The 17831-nt window shown below is 44.1% G+C and overlaps 1 long non-coding RNA gene and 1 pseudogene across 1 annotated transcript; one reads left to right on the top strand and one right to left on the bottom strand.

The window, feature by feature from the left end:
* Window positions 1-2673: 2673 nt before the first annotated feature.
* Window positions 2674-12380, top strand: LOC110340522. The gene is made up of 5 exons (XR_005880544.1): window positions 2674-3055; window positions 4544-5475; window positions 7918-8013; window positions 9017-9132; window positions 12047-12380. It is a non-coding gene; the product is annotated as an uncharacterized LOC110340522 (long non-coding RNA).
* A 2921-nt stretch (window positions 12381-15301) lies between these two features.
* On the bottom strand, window positions 15302-16473 carry LOC101830047 (annotated as a pseudogene).
* Window positions 16474-17831: the final 1358 nt, after the last annotated feature.

Raw genomic sequence — 17831 nt, 5'->3', positions numbered from 1 at the left:
GCAGGAAAAAGCGCTCTTGAGTCTCCCCTTATTTTGACCATTTCAGTCATTACTCGGTGTAATAATTAATATGACAACTGGACGCTCCGGTTTGTATAGAAACACCTCAGCGACAGGAGCGAGTTTGCAGTGGGTGGTAATGAGCTGCACATTGGCCCCAGAAGCCACACACACAAAAAGGGGATGAATGGCGACAGAGAAAGAGAAGGAATAAAGATAAAATAGTTGGCACAACGCAGAGGGACATAAAACAGCCTGGAATGGAGAGAGGGAGGAGGAACCACGACAAAGAAGAGGAGGGGTAAACACCCTATGGAGGTTAACTTATTTTGAAACTGTTTTGTGAATAGAACCGTGGACGTGAGTGGCCAGATTTCAGCCCATTGCGCCCCCTTCCCGTCCCCTCCCCAACTTTCATGAACCATCTTGGAGACAGGGTGGGAATAGGGTGCGCTGCAAACTTTAGATTGCTCTGGGACTCCTGGAAAGTGCATTCACTGTCTACCAAGTTCGAATGCCAGCAGCCCCTCACTTGGGGTTCAGCAAAAGCCAGGTTACCTTGGCAGGACCAAAGACACCCTACCATCTTGTGGGGGGTGAATTTTGGGGAAAAGACATTCCAGACTTGGAGACTCTGCATCAACTCTGAGCAGTCTACCTCTGTAGGGCTCCGGAGTTGGGAGGGGGCTGGAGAGTTGCAGTGTAGCTACTGCATCCCAGTCTTGGGCTGTGTCCCTGGGCTGGGACCCCTATGGGACAGCATAATAAATAATTAGAACGTTTGAGCCTGTTGGCCACAGCTCATGCTAATGAGGCAGATAAGAACTCACACTAAGCCTAAGTGGCAGTTTGCATATAAGACAAGAAACAAACATAAACTCCCCAAACTCAAACCAACCCTGCTTCTTTTGCCCCAACTTGCTCCTTCTGTAATTGCTGTCCCCATACCTTTTACTTAATTCTGATACTCTCACACACCTTTCCTCCCCCAGCCACACACTCAGTATTCCTTCCACCCAGGGGGGCCTCCAGACTGCCCAGCTGTCTGAAAGTCCACTACAGTCGCCTGTCCCGCCCGGCATCTAGTGATGGTTTTCAGGATGCTATCTCACATCCTGAGCATAGAACTTGAAAGTCCGGGAAACCCTGGACTTTCTGTATGCCTTGGATGCTATCCAGGTTCAAGGGGGCAGGGGAGCTTCCAGGTGGGCGAAGAGCTGAGGCACCAGGAACCTAGGAGTTTGGGAACTGCGCCTACCGCCTCCCCAAAGCACAGTTTACCGAAGTGTCTGAGGTCAGTCATGTGTCCCTATTGTGTGGCCACGCGTCCCGTGTCCATCAGCACCTCCCCAAGCCCAGACTCAGCCTGACTCCTTGCGGTGCACTCTGGAATATCAAGCAGTGTCTGGGGACCGGGATACTGGCGGTGAGGGCCAAGGAGAAAGTTTGCTGGTAACAGGTTTCAGAGGAAGCAGAAGCCGGGCCAGTCACTGAAAGAGACATCTTGACTGCCTGATTCAACCCCTCTTCCATAAGCCCTTGTGTACCACACACAAGGGACAACAGCCAGCAGGATTTTCAGTCCTTTGTGGGAGTGAGGGTATGGGTGGTGACAAGGGTCAGGAAGTAATTTTTAACATGGATATTCCTTGACGCAAAATCTGAAACAGCAACAAAGGCAAGACTTAAGGACTTATTAAATATAAAATTCTGACAGGAGTGCCCAGCACACAGAAGCCACAGATGCGTGTTAAATATACCACCCACACTGAAATGTGTAGCAAGAGGTGACATGCTAGTTCTGTGAAGTGCTGGAAATGCTGTTTAATTCTAAAAGTGACTAAGGCTGACATGGCCATTGATCCTTTAAATAACTGGCAAATTTGAGAGAAGGGAGACAAGTCACATCTGCTGCTTCCTATGAAGTTGCAGATGGACTAGTCGGCATGGAAGGAAAGAAATCCATTAAGACACAGCAAGACAAAGGATGGTCCTCTTCCTCCAGACTCCACCCTTTCCACGTACCTGAATACCGCCCAGGTAGACATTCCAGGTAAAATCAGTGGGCTGCAAAGGCATCCTCAAGTCACCTAGAGCCTTTCTCCTTTGCTTGTTTTTCATCCAAAATAACATTCATGGGTAGATGATGTTATCCTCAGCCTGCGTTATGTGGCAGCAATGTGGATGCTCAAACTATGGTCCTTGCTAGCCAGAAAGCAACCCTCAGCATCCTAGAGACAAATGATTAGTGCTAGGGACTAGGGTAAACTTTGGGTCTTTGGTGAATTTTGATTAACAAGCAACGAATGAAGCACCACTGCTCCCCACAGCTTTGCTGGAGAAACAGGACATTCATCTGTGACTGGACTAGTTTCTCATCTGAGACTTGGGGAGCTGGCAACTGCCTTGTCTTCCATTGCTGGGTATGTGAGTCGCTTGCCACCTGCTGGTTGTTTGTCGAACTGCAGCAGGAACTGTGTGTGGGGGGCCGGGGAGGGAATCTGCAACGAGATTCATTCACTCAGCTCTATTCTATTAATTCTGCTCTACGTAATGCAGTTGTGTGTGTCCCGCTCACCACGTTGGCCACAGTAGTGATATCTGTGGCGTTCTCTCAGTGTGTTTGCATGTGTGCGTGCGTGTGTCTGGAAGGCAGAGGATGATTGGCCAATACTGAACACGTTCCTCCTCAGTCTGGCTTTGCTTTACTTTTTGACACAGTGTCTCTCACTGAACAAGTAGTTCGTCCATGTGGTGAGACTCTGGCCACTGAGCTCCAAGGATCCCCTCTTTCCTTCTTCCCACACCACCATGGCTGGCTTTTATTTTAGCTAATCTGAACTCGTCTGGATATTTGCACTGCAAGATCTTGATCAGCTGAGCCATCTTCCCAAACACCTGAGTGCGTTAAACATCCGGGTTCTGAAGTTTTATTCCACACCCACTCAAACAGGACCGGGGACCGTGTTCTCTCAACAAGCTACGCTTCCTATGCCAAGGACGGGAACTGCCCCACCTGAGGCAGTGGTAAGGCAGTGAAGATGGAGCCTTTCTGGTAAGAAACGTGTCTTTTCATGTCAGGTCAGGTACCCTGGTGGTTTTGAAGGAGGGGAAATGGGTAAGTCAGTACTGAGATGTCTGTCCTGCTGGGCCCAGTGAGTGGTCAGAAACCTGACTCAGAAGGAAAGGCACCACACAAATGGCCTGCCAAGGCCAGGGCATAAGATCTCTTGCATTTACTTCCAGGGTCTTTAGTTCCAGTCCATGGAGTCCTCAGTTCGGGCCTTCTCCTGGGCCTTGCTGTCACACCATCCTCAGACCCCTCCTCATGCACATCCCTGCTCTCTTTCTCTCCAGCCTCAACTGCTGTTCTGGCATTTGGTCCTCCCTTTGTCACTCAGTCCAGAAAGCATGACTGGTTGCCCCATAGATTTATGACCACTCACGTTTCCTGGCAGCTCCGTCCATGCTCCTCAGTTTCCTATCTTCCATTCTGAGCACTCCTCTTCCTCTCATTGTATATTTTATTGCATTAGTTCTATTATTTAAAGTGATTTTTAAATTTAAATATATTTTGATCATACTCTTCCCTGCCCTGAGTCCTCCCAGATCCTTACGCCTCCCTACCCACTCAACTTTAAACTCTTTCCAAAAAAAAAAAAAAAGAGAAACAATACAACAGAATTCTCCCAACCAAAGAAAACAAAATAAACCACTCCCTAAAGAAATAAAACCACCAAACTGTAACCAAATGAAAACACATACAGGAAACCAACCTCTGGAGTGCATCACATGTTGGGCAGTTGTGTGTGAAAATGGGTCCTGTCCTGGAGTGGCTGGTGTGCCAAGTGCCACTCTATTGGAGAAAACCGAACTTCTCTGTCCTATCAGGTATAATTGACAGTTTAGATGTTAACTCTACTCTGGTAGCTAGGTTTTCATTCATTCACTCATTAAAAATCAACAAAATAAAATATAAGGTAAAACAAAACTATCACTCCAGAATCTCACACAAGACGTCAAGAGAAGAAAAAGAGCCCAAGAGAAGGAACAAGAATCAGGCCCTTTTGCTTTGCACAGGCTGATTTAGAGGGCCTTGTTCTCCTGGTGTACTCCATACTTTCTGGTCCTTTTGCTCTTTCTGACTTCTCTTCTGCAGGGTTCCCTGAGCTCTGAGGGGAGAGATTTGTAACCAACCAATAAATGATTTGACTTAAAGGCTCACACTAAGAGATGTAATCCATACCTGACATTGGTATAGATAGCCCTCGGACCTAGGGTAAAACCAAATAAAAAAAGGTGTGTGTGGGGGGGTTGAGAGATGGCTCAGAGGTTAAGAGTACTGGCTGTTCTTTCAGAGGTCCTGAGTTCAATTCCCAGCAACCACATGGTGGCTCACAACCATCTGTAATGAGATCTGGTGCCCTCTTCTGGCCTGCAGGGATACATTCAGGCAGAACACTATGCATAATAATCAAGTCTATAAAAAAAATAAAAATGTAGAGATAAAATGATTCCTAATGGTATTCTGCTACACTCATAGATCAGTGCCTTGTTCAGCCATCATCAGAGAAACTTCCTCCAGCAGCAGATGGGAACAAATACAGACCAACAGGCAGACACTACACAGAGATCGGGAGACCTTGGAGCACACAGTGGTAAATGGGATGTCCCCATCAAATCTCTCTTTCTCTTAGTCCCATGTTTAAGCCTGCATCATTGACTTAATATTTTCATTAAATTACAATTATGTTCACAAAACAAACAAACAAGATTCTTCATCAAGCTACCTATTCCTTGATTTTATGACTAGCTTCACCTACTTATTTCTCACCCCAAAGGCTCTAATTTTGATGTTTAAATTTTATATGTCAATTTGACTGGACCAGAGTACCCAGATGTCCAGCTAAATGATTTTAGCACTATGTCTTTAAGGATGTTCCTGGACGACATTAACATTTGTATTGTAGATGAGTATGAGATTACTTTCCCTATGTTGGGACCTCATCCACTTTGACGATGACCTGAATAGAACAAAAGGGAGAATTCTGTCCCTGCCTGACTGTCTTCTCACTTGCCATCTCTTTCCTTCAGACTTGGGTTTAGACTAGAACTTTTGCTACAGGAATCTTCCTGGAATAGCACTCCAGCATCAATGAAAATAGAAGAAAGGAAATGCGTTCACCATGGACCGAAGCCAGGATAGTTCCTGAAAGGCCTTGGTCCTGGGTCCAGGTTGCATTCTCATTTTATACTCTAAAACCACATGGTGGGGTGGACAAGCAAGTGAGCTTTCACAGAAATGCACACAGCCTTTTGTTTTGAAAGGTAGATATTACATTTGACAGGCAGAAGTGTTTGTGGTCAGGTTGCTAAGGGCAACAGCTCTCTGTTTCAGCTATTTCTCCAGGTCTTTTTGTTCCAGGTATCAGGTGAATTCTTGCTTGGAAATGAACAGTATGAGCAGCACTTCAGGTAAATCACTAAATCAGTTCTAATATTTTTTCTGTTATTCTATTTCACTTGTTTCTGGGTTTCCAGGTTGTAGGACTTGAGGCTGAGTGACATTATCCTCAATATATAATGCCTATCAATCTATCTTTCGTCTATCTATTTGTCTGTCTGTCTATCTATCCATCCATATATAACCTATTCATTCATCTATTCATCTGTTTTTCTAATCTCCTGCTGGTTCTGATTCTCAGGAGCACTCAAGGCTGATATATTTGCCAATGACTTTATTTTGCTCAATGCATTGAATACTCCAAGTGCTTGACTGGCTCAATGCATCAGGCGCTGCCGGCCTGTAATGTTAATTCTTAGTTGTCAACACAGCTGTATCTGAGAGCAATTAAAAGGCAAGACCTTGGGCACTCCCATGAGGGATTTTTCTGGATCAGATTATTTGAAGTGAGAAGAACCTACCCTAAGTCTTGGTGCCATTTTCCAGTGGCAACCTAGATAAAATGAGATAAAGATTTGCCTTCATTTTCACCAGCAAGTTCACATACTTTAAGCTGCATACCTTTGCTGATATTAGAACTCAGATTCCATGGGCTTCCAACAAGGACTTAAGACCACCAGCTCTCTGGGAACCCTTTTGTCTTTGAGTACTGTACTGGAATTGCTGGGACACCTCACTTTGTGGACTGAGTAGCTACCAGGTTCTTGGCTTCTTTAGTGATATCCATGGTTGGACTATCCGAACCCTACATTATGAGTCAGTCTAATAAATTCCCCTTTAATCTCTATTCATCCTGTCCACTCTGTTCCTCTAAGGCTGTGATTCTTAAGAAGGATATCTACATAAGGATACTCAGCCCCTCATATCCTCTTGAACTCTCTTCCTTGGGATGCCATGGTTCTTATGCCCTTGATCACTAGAGAAAAATGAAAGAATGTGTCTACATTTATTTATGCCTTATTATCAAGAATACTCCTACAAAGAAATTCTGGCCAAGAAGTGAATTGAAAAAAATAATGGACAGTGTAAAACAGAATATTTCTCAAGACTGTAAAATCATCAGCTGACTGACATGATTGGATGTTTCAGGAGCCCTTTTTACACCTGGTATCCATGAAATGATGAAATCACACCCAGTAAACACACATGATATGTATCTTTGAACTTACCATCTGGCTCTCAGAGTCTGGATGTGAGACGTGTACTGGGTGAGAAAAGATATCCAGTAGCATATTATGCAGTATCTCTACCATCCTAATAACTGTATGAACACAGATAAGTAGCAAACTGTAGAGAAGTGTTAGTAATGGGTTTTGTCATATTTTTAATATAGATACTTTTTCAATTGTGAATTTATGTGATTTATTTCTAAGTTACAATTATACTTAGCATCCAGGTTACTGAATTCTTGAGAAATTGTTCTAGGAAACCTGGACAAGCTTCCCCTAGTCTGCCATTGATTATGGTGCACCAGTGGCCTGAACTCACCTTGTCCCTCTAACCTCAGGTCACCCCTTTCTCTCTTGCTCCAGGCACATGTAGCTTAGGTATACTCCTGGATATTCCTGAGAAGTGTCTCATTTAAATCTAATCTACATGTTTACACAGGAGTTCCTTCTATTAGAAGCCCCCTTTGCTCCCCAAACTGTGAATCTGTTACCTTCCCCTGACTCAGTTCTCAGCCCAAAGTTTCTATGTTCAGTATGTCTCTTGATTCCACGAGTCTCCCTCAAAACCTTTTTTATTTTTCAGTCTTATGCTCAGTCTCTGTTCCCTCCTTTGCTATTTTAAATTTTTATTCATTTTACATACCAACCACAGTACCCCCTCCCTCCTCTCCTTCCACTCCCCACCTCCCCTCCCCTGTCCCCATCCACTCCTCAGAAAGGGTAAGACATCCCACGGGGAGTCAACAAATGCTGGCATATCAAGTTGAGGCAGGACCAAGCTCCTCTCTGCCACATCACGGCTAGCAAGGTATCCCCCCCCATAGGAAATGGGCTCCCAAAAGCCAGTTCATGCACCAAGAATAGATTCTGGTTCCACTGCCAGGGACCCCGCTAGCAGACCAAGTCACACAATTGTCACCCACATACAGAGGGTTCAATCCCATGCAGGCTCCCCAGCTGTCAGTTCAGAGTCCAAGAGTTCCCAGAGGTTCAGGTCAGCTGTCTCTGTGAATTCCCCATCATAGTCTTGATCCCCTCCCCTTGCTCATATAATCCCTCATCCCCCTCTCAAACTGGACTCCCAGATCTTAGCCCAGTGCTTGGCTGTGGATCCCTACATCTGCTTCTACAGGTTACTGGATGAAAGTTGTATGATGACAATTAAGTTAGTCACCAACAAAACCTTTTTTTAAAAAAAAATAATGGCTCTCTTCTTAAAACTTTATTTCTTCTTGGTCATACTCAGTGCTGGGTTGACTTTGCTTTTCTTGTTTTCCTTTCTAGTCTTTGTGTTTACTGTTCATGTTCCTACAAGAATGGGAAATCAATGGGAACAGTAACCGTGACAGTCCTGATCACCACTGTCTAGAGCAGTGCCTGGTAAATATGTATTCAGCAAATATTTACTGAGTACGTGAGCAAACAGATGACCATGCCTAGTGATCTCACTCTGATGCTTCGGAGACAGGATGCTAACACGATGGCTCCAGGGCTGTGCTGCGTCCATGCGCATCTCCCATTCATTCAATATACCTTTAATCAAAGGCACTTGATTTACTCACTGATTTCATTACAAGCCAATGCAATGCCTCATTCTGCTAAGGATTCCTGGAATAGCCAGCCCCCAATAGTATTCTAAAATATTATTATGAAAAGCATGACTTCATGTCTTAATCATATTTAGTGTATGGAGGCACTAGTCGATAATGGCCCTCAAGTCTCTGGGCTGTCTATGTGGGGAAGAAGACTGAGTAGAAAGATGTGGTCGAAATGGAATTCTGTAGAAGGTGAATGCAGGGTGGGAGTTTCCTAAGATTTGAAGTGTGGCATTGAAGTGCACTGGGATTTGAGGTGTGGCGTTGAAGGGCACCCTTTGAATTCTGCTAAGGAAAGCACAGCTCTGCTGACGGCAAGTTCACCTTGCACGCTCTTTTCTTGTATCTCATCTCAGTAGGATTATATGTAGCTGTGAAAGAAGCTTCAAAATAATTGGCTTAAACAAGAGAGCAGTTCACTATCTTTTTCTACAAAATGCCAGGCCAACACACTCCTAGATGTCAGCTACCATGCCCTTCCTGTCTTCTTCTCCTTTGTAAAGTATGGATGATTGACATTCTTAAATTTATCCCATAATCCAACATGCGGGCTCCTACTCCAGCAGGATTTCCATATTGGAACCCTCAAGGAAAAACAAAAAAGGGAAGAGAAGGGTATGCATCCTAAAAAGCACTTCTTTGCAGTTATACAGATTTTCCCCTTGGATTTCTTGGGTCACACATTTGATTTGTAGCTACATGTATCCTCAAGGAATTCTGAGAAATGCACCTTTTATTTTACAAAGAATTTTACCTACAGCCCAAGCTCCAATATTCCATTTGCACAGGTAAGAAGGACACAGCCCCTTTCACTCCTGGCGGCTGATCCTGAAGTTCCTGAGCTGCAGTCTGAAATAAAAATGGAATTGTCCATGCATCTATGAAGTGGGCCAGTAGGGAAACAGTAAGTACAAATGGATTCAATTTATTACTGTAAGAGATGATATGGCTTTCATTGGTTCTTCTCATCAATTTGGAATGCCTTCAGAAAGGATCTAAGCCTAGAGTATTCTGAGATGAGGACACTGATAGTAGAAAGAAATTGATGGCAACTACTCGATGCTCTTTTCTAAAACCAGATATGACTTTTAACCCTGGAAAAAAGCAAGTATTTTCTAGAAAGATGAGGGAGAAATTCATACCATGGAGTATCTTCAGAGTTGAAGATGCTTTTCATTCTTATTATGCTAAACTGGAAAAGACCTTTCACTCAAAGAGAAACAGGAATCAGGTCACTTACAAAATACTACATCTAGGAGATATTTAGAGTTCAAGATTTTTTTGTGAAAGAAAAAATTTAGAAGACAGTACAATGTCACACTACAAAACTCAGGAAGTTTCTGCTCTCTAACACCCCTGTGACCAGATAGGTCATGGACCCTAAAGGAAAACCCAATACTATTCTGCTAATTAGATACAGTCTTAAAACAGCAATGACTTATTGCTCTACCCATAGATCAGAGCATCGTTCTACCCAAACTAGAGAAGTTTATCTTTTCAGTAGATGACAACTGACAGAACCCCAACTGGTCAATGTGAAGAGGATATGAGAGCACTGTGTGCTCAGCCCTAACTGGGATGTCTATATCAAACCCCTTGCTCCAAGAGTCATGGATGTTCGTGAAAGATGGAAGGACTGTAAAATCCAGAGATGCCAGGCCCTGCTCTGAAGACTAGCTGGGCAACACATACTTTGCTGATGAGGAAAGGAAAGATATCTCAAAGTGGAAAGGGAAAGCAGGGTGAAGAGAATGGCTGTTAGAGGAGTTAGGGATGGTGAATACTTTCAAAATACATAGTAGGAAATACTCAAAGAATTGTTAAATATTGTTCAAAAACAGGAATCATTCAATGCCGTGTTGTAATTGTGGTGTTTATTTTCTGCCTCAGTGGAACTAGATATGGAAGTTGGAAGTGGGCGCTGGTTAGAGATGAAACCTTGACCTTTATTCTGCCTTAGGATTGTTTTAAAATCTTTTTATTTTATAATAAACTAAAAATAAATTGTATTTACAGAAGCAAGGCTATATCTCAGTGGTAGCATGTGTAAGATTCTAATTTAAATCCACAGCACCAACATAATACATTTAAATATATGAAAGCATTGATATCATATATCATAACTGAACTCACAATGCATGAAGAATGATGAGAATTGTCAATTAATATACCTTTAATCAAAGTCACTTGACTTACTAATTGATTAGATTATTGGGTAACTGAATATCTAAGCCCTAAATATTCTAATAGTTCTTAAGTCTCTCTTTTTATCAAGGAAGAATTTAAAAGTTATTAAATTCTATGGATGACTAAAGGGTACACATCCACATATGCAACATTTGTCTCAGTCCATGGCAATGAGTTCATAAAGGTTTTGAATGGTTTACATTCATTCTAGTGAAACCGAATGTGATAAGTGGGGATTTTGCTCAGGTGTAAGGGAAAGTTATGCTATATAATATTCATGTGAGTGTGCAGCACACACATGGCATTTATGTACCATTTCCGCTGCCACTGTTTGTATCTAGGCAAGGTTCCTCCCAGAATCTCTTTGGTGTCCTGTCCATCAGCCTGGGGTTGAAGCAGGGAAGCAAACTGCCATGAGGTCTGATGTTCATCCAAGTGTTGTTGTCTCTGATGGGAACTGACCTGTAAAGACTGTTGGTTTGTCCCAAACAATGAGAATGACCTCTTTCTGTGAAAAAATGACTAACCAAACCTATGAGATTTACTCAACTGATGCTTGGTCTTTCTTTGGATTGGAACCTTTTTATATTTATCACTGATATTATATTCTACCTCACATTGTGTTAGAATAGGTTTAGGGAAAAAGACTTGTATTTGCCAGTAGACAATAACTTGGTAAAAGCAAATTAGAGAGGAAAGCTGAAAGTATCCAAAGTACCTGAAATTTAAATAATATACTCGTTAAAATCCTTAAGTTATTGAGAAGATTATTTTCAAAACCTCAAACTGAACAGTAGTATAGCACTTGGATACCAAATTAATGAGTCTCACCTACAATAGTACTTGGAAATAATTCTTTTTAAATATACTTATTAGTAAACACAGATTATTGAAAACAAATTCGTACTCAACCCAAGAAGTTAGAAAAGATTAATAAAGCAAACTCAATCAAGAAAATAGTAAGGACAAGTAGAGAACAGTCAATGAAAGAGAGATCAATATAGAGGAGATCAGGGTTACGAAATGCTCACCCTTAGTGGACAAATATCTGGCAAGATGAGAGAATATATAAATAAATCACAGGCATCGGAAGGTAGACCAGTATGAAAAGTGCTTGTTGTGCAAGCAGGAGGACCAAAGTCTGATCCTCACGACCTATGCAAAAGGACAGGCACAGAGAAATGGCACGTGCTTGCAATCCCAACACTTGGAGTTAGAGGCAGGAGGGTCCGTAGGGTTTGTGAGCCAACCAAGCCAGCCTGACCAGAGGATCAGGATGATGAGAGACCTTTTACCAAAAGACAGGTGGATGTCACCTGAGAAGGAAGACACTGGAGTCATCTTCTACACACACACACACACACACACACACACACACACACGCACCCCACTCCAACTAAACAACAAATGATGAAGTACAGAAAAAGATGGGAATAAATCTAGACAGATAGGAGAATAATGTTATAAACAGTAATATACATTTCATGGAACCCCTAAGAAACTGCATTAATTTCTGGGAAAAATATAAAAAGAGATGAAATAGACTATTGGAATAAGATAATAGCAGCTAAAGAAATTGAAATGTAATCTCAAACAGCCCTGAACACCATCTCCCCACCTCCTTATTTCAGGTTGAGTAATAAGAAGGCTGACAAAATTCTCAAGAAAGAAATAACTTCTATCACCTGAAGATGATTACCAAAAGTATAAGAACAGAGAAGATTCTTCAAGATCCTACATAAAACTGTTATAATTGCTTGAGATTGTGAGGTACAGATGCGGTACACAATGTCTGTACCCCACAAGGTGGAATGAAAAAATAAACTCTGCAAGTTGTCCACTGTCTCTACACATGGATACACACAAACACACACATGCACAAGTAAATACATAAAGAAATGTAAGAAAATCAAATTATATGAACTAGACATATGTAATAGTGCATTAAAATTAATAAACAATGAACAGCTGGGTGTGGTGGTGCATGCCTTTAATTCCAGCACTCAGGAGACAGAGATAGGTAGATCTCAGGTGGATCTCTGTAAGTTCTACAGAGCGAGTTCCAGGGTAGCCTCCAAAACTACTCAGAAACCCTATCTCAAAAATAAAATAAACCATGAACAAAGGTTACCCGAGAATGAAAGCAATTTAACACTCCCTCAAAATCTGTGGCTATAATCCTACATGCTATTTTATTAATGTTTAGTCACATTAACAGATCAAATTGAATCGATCACATGTTTCCTAGTAAATTTTAAACGTCACTTGTCAACACTTTATGATGTAAGCTTATGAACTTCACTCTATAGTCAGAAGGGTTTTGCAAAGTCAATGAAGATTACGACATCAGGAACCTGTATCAAAAAGCAGCAGTGGTGGCTATACACAGAGGATATTTTACACCAGAACAGGTAGTCAGAGAACTAAGTTCACATTCCAGGGCATGGCTAAATCTTCAGAGCAGAATCTGAACTCTATAGTACTACCATATGTCGTAATAAGTCTCTAGAGCAACACCACATATCAGGAAAACATACCCTTGCACACACAGGTGCACAGCTAACATCAGACATAGAAAGCACGCTAAAAGTTTATGACAGAGTCTTCAAAATAAAGTGGCTTTCTGAAAAAAAAGAAAGCACACGGGATGTTCTTTTATCTTGATTTCTCAAGATGAAAGAGAATGAGCAAATCAGGTAATTAAAGGGACTCGTAGGTTTTGATTACGGGCCAGGAATTCGTGGATTATGATTAACTCAGTCTTTTGCGCACGAGGTTAAATAGAAAGAAGCCGACAAACTAGCAATGGTTGGGAAATCTTCAACTTTTAAATCCGTGGAGTCAGCTCTAAGATCGCCAAGTACCGAGCTGGACGCCCATCTTGCTGCTTGGTGCTCAGTCCGGCACACCCGTTAAAGTGGCCCAGTGGTCTACAGACTATCCACGTGAAAACAGCTAGATCTTCACTGTCTTCTGGATTTTCTTAGCCCCCACCACTGCCCTTGTTAGGTACACCACATAGTCCACCCAGTACAAACTCTGCTTCACTACCAGTAGTTCCCTGTGATGTCAGTGTTAAGGTGGAACCCTCACCCCAGCCCCTGGCATCCATATACTCAAAGAGTCCGTGATGCTACTGTGGAAGTTCCACCCCAGCCTCCCTCCCCTCTCCCTCCAAACCCTGCTGCATCTCAGAAAGCCAAATGACGACCCCTCCCCCAGAGATACTCAAGGTCACACCCACAGGGTATTTAAACTGCCCCCAGGAACCAACCTTGTGTTTTTTTCGGTCTCCCTTTCTCCTCTCCTCTCTGGGAGACTGGAAGACCACCTGGGAGCATTATCTCTATTAAATGTGGACTTTTCTTTTCTTTTTTTTTCTATTGGAACGACTTTATTTAAGTACACTGGGCCCCACCAGGCAACGCGGCTTTTCGAGGCTGTGCAAGGGACAAGCTTGGGCTAAGAGAGATGAGCTGATTAAGCGCACTGCAGTCCATGGGTTGCCACACTGATCTCACACAAGCCAGCTGCAGCTTATATCTGGCAGGGGCCTTTGTTCATAGGATGGCTGGAGAAAATACTGTCTGGAATCTGGAACTGAGGTGGGACTGGGTATCACTGGTGAGCGTGCCGGTGAAGACAGGCTCACCCTAGCTTTGTACTCTCTGGGTGCACAGGCCCTTGGGCCGCTTCTGAGAGCCAGGCTTGAGCCCATCACTTCTTGGCACTTGGTCTGGCCCCTTCTCTCCATCCCCACAGGTCCAAAGTCAGAAGTGGCTTTGACCAACCCACAAGGGGCCTCCCTGCCATTTACCTTAGTCTCCCTGGTCAGCTGGAGTGGTGGAAGGCAACAAGGTTAACTGCAGCTTTCTTAGTTTTAAAGGGTCGAGATCTCCAACATACCTCCCTCGCAAGGGGCCTCTGCCAAAGAGTGATCTACTTCCTGTTTTGGGAAATCTAACCGCAGCCAGCCTGGTGGTTCCAGGGCAGTGAGCAAGCGGAGGAAGGAGGAGAGAGGAGGCTGGGGTGCCTTGAGTGTAGCCTCCCGTCCGGAATACTGTCAGTCTGCCATCAGGAGGGTGACGCCCTGGATGCTATGCAAAGCCTAGGTGTGTAAACATTAGTGCAAGCAAGGTGACCAGTGGGCAGGGGACACTGAGCCCTCTCTGCAGTCCCTTTACTGAACAAACACTTCCATAACTAAAACTGAAGATGGCATCGAAACAAGGATGGATAAGAATGACAGGCCCTGGAGCCCAGTCTCCCAAGAGCCCTGGATGTGGCCAGGGCTGTAAATTAAGCCTGCAGCTGTCGCCTGTCTTCCCGTGCCCAGTGTGGTCCTGGTTCCCAGGTTGACATGAGTGCACCCTGCTCTCTCCTGAGCCCAGTTGTACAGCCACTGCCAGAGTGCTCTGTCAGTCTCCCAAACACCAAGCGAAACAGAGCCAGACGGAACCTAACCCCAGCCTCAGTTCTCAGTCTGATCCACAGCATGGACAGCAGAACGAAGAGAGGGGAGGCAGCTGCCTCCAGCCTCAGGGCACTCTGGGGTGGGGTGGGGCCAGCCCAGCCTAGATTGGCAGCAGCAAGGTCTCTCTATGGTAGTGGCCATAGTTCCACACAGCCAGCCAAAGGCCTGTTTGAGAAAGGAGTGGGCCTCTGCCCTGGCTCTTCCCTGGAAGGGGCCAGTTAGTAGTCAACCCCAGGCCTCCAGCCATCACCACCTTGGGTAGTTCAATGTCCTTTCTGGGCCCGGGAACCTGGGCCACACATATGCACTCGCCATGTGCACACACTCATACCCACACACTCACACACACACAGGCAGTTCCTCTCCAATACCCCAAGTCAAGAAAGTGAGTTTTCAAGTGGAGTTAACTTCAGAGAGAGGTGAAGGCGCTGTCTCAACATTTGAAGGTTCTACTGTGGATGGACCGGGCACCATCTTCTTCGTATTCCTTCTTGGAGACCCACATCTTCTTAAAGGTGTCCAGGGAAGCAAGGATGGAGCCTCCAATCCACGTGGAGTACAGTCTCTCCTGGGGTGCAGATATCCTGATCTTCACATCTTTTGGAGCTAGTTTCTTCACTTCACTCAGTATCCTGTCACCAAAACCTTTGAACAGGGTAGAACCTCCTGCGAGGACGATGTTGGAAAAAAGTGTAGCCGTAGGTCCGTGTCAGACTTCTGGATGGCAAACACCAGGACCTCATGGATACCCTCACTCTCCTCACCAATCAAGTCTGCCTGAACAGCAGCTCAGGGGCCCGGAACCTGGAAGGGCCGATCTCAATGGTGCTGCCATCGGGCAGGTAGTACTGGGCCTTCTCCGTCTCTAGTGTCTCATCCTTCTGGGGGCTGATGGACAGGTAGCAGGCTCTTTCCTTTATGGCCTTGACAATCTCAAACTCAGAGGAGTGGAAATCATAGCCCTCCTTGCGGAGGTAGAGGCGAAGGAAGCAAGAGACATCTCTGCCAGCAATGTCAATGCGCATGATAGAGGGCAGCATGGCAAAGCCTTCGTAGATCCGGACTGCGTGGGTGACGCCATCCCCAGAGTCCAGCACCACACCTGTGGTCCTGCCTCTGGCATAGAGGCTAAGCACAGCTTGCATGGAGATGAAGAAGGTCTCAAAGAAAACTTCTGCAGCTCACTCCCGGTTTTTCGGAGGGCTCAAAGGAGCCTCCTCAGTCAGGCGCACAGGATGCTCTTCTGAGAAAGTCTGCAGCTGGTCCTTAGAATAGACATATTGCCAGATGCGTTCCATGTCATTCCAGACCTTGACGATGCCATGCTCCATGGGATAGCGGATTGACAGCAGCCCTCGGTGCTCCTCAGCTTTGGGGCCAATGGAGATGTCACCTTCGAGGGCTCCTGCCATGACACGAACATGTTGGGGTCTGCCCACATAGTTTGGAAAGCAGTATTTTGGGATCTGATCAGCAGCACAACCAGCTTTAACCACACCGGATCTGTTGTCGATCACAACAGGCTGGTTGGCAATCACATTGTAGGACTCCATGGCAGAGGAATCTTTCCTTCTGAGGAAGGAACTGCCAGCCAAATGTGGCAAAACCAACTGTGGGCTTTTCTTAATTCAGTTTGATTTGGTCTGATTTAGGTTGCTGTATTGGCGGAGAGGCTTATATAGGTGTAGAAACTTTTCAGTCAGGTTTGTATTAGTCCATAGATAAATGCAATCAGTCTTTTTACCCAAGCAAATTTTTGTTTTGTTTTGTTTTTGGAGACATGTTTTCATGTAGCTCAAGCTAGGTTTGAACGTGTTTTGTAGCCAAGGATATTCTTGAATTTCTGATTTTCCTGCTTATACTTTCTCAGTGCTGAGACAGCAGGCATGTACCACCACACCAAGTTTTCTGAAGGGCTGGGGGTCAAACCTGGGATTTACGGCATGCTAGGCAACTACACTAACTGCTAAGCCATGAGGTTTTCTCTCTCTTTCTTTCTCTCTCTTTCTTTCTCTCTCTCTTTCTTTCTTTCCCTCTTTCCTTCTTTCTTTCTTTCTTTCTTCCTTTCTTTCTTTCTTTCTTTCTTTCTCTCTCTCTTTCCTTCCTTCCTCCCTCCTTCCTCCTCCCATCCTTCTTCCTTCCTTCATTTTTTCTTTCTTTCTTTAATTAAGAAACTGTTATTATTCTTTTCCCTGAGAGAGTAGGCATTGAAATACACTGTTTTTTTCCAACCTAGACTTGGGGCAATGTGAAAACTGTGAAATAGATTTAGAATTCTATTTTTAACTGGTGTGCAGAGAAAGGAAAAGGACTATTGTCGTGTCCTCCTAAAAACCACATGTTTATTTCAAAAAGGAGACAAAGAATATTTAAGAGCCAAGGCTTTGGGCTTGAATCAAACATTATTTGAATTCCAGCTATGGATTTAAATTTCCTGGGCAGCCATTGCTTTGTCTATACAGAGGAGAGGCATTGTTTTCCAGATCGATGACAGTAAGGAAGGAAACCCTGTGTATGAAGAGCTTGGCTTGGTGTTCAGCATGCAGAGTACATGCAGATCAGGCTGCTGCAACTGTGGCATTAATCACGGCTGGATTTTCATATTGCAGGTTCTTCTGATGGCATCGCCCTCTGTGGTACACCGACAATGATAAGGGACAATGGGGCATTTCTAAGACAGTCCTGAATGGAGGGGCACACCTTATTTCATATCTTCAACTCTAGACCAGTGGTTCTCAACCTTCCTAATGCTGCGACTTTTAATTCAGTTCCTCATGTTGTGGTGACTCCCAACCATAAAATTAGTTTTGTTGCTACTTCATTACTGTAATTTTGCTATTTTTATCCATCATAATATAAATACTTTTGGAGATAGAGGTTTGCTGAGGAGGTTGAGAACCACAGCTCTAGGTGGATCCTGGAGTCAGACAGAGTGTGAAAAT

The sequence above is a fragment of the Mesocricetus auratus genome, unplaced genomic scaffold, assembly GCF_017639785.1.
Source record: "Mesocricetus auratus isolate SY011 unplaced genomic scaffold, BCM_Maur_2.0 Super-Scaffold_100011, whole genome shotgun sequence".
NCBI classification, from domain to species: domain Eukaryota; kingdom Metazoa; phylum Chordata; class Mammalia; order Rodentia; family Cricetidae; genus Mesocricetus; species Mesocricetus auratus.
Note: the sequence above shows the minus strand (reverse complement) of the source record. Positions and strands in the feature narration are given on the sequence as shown.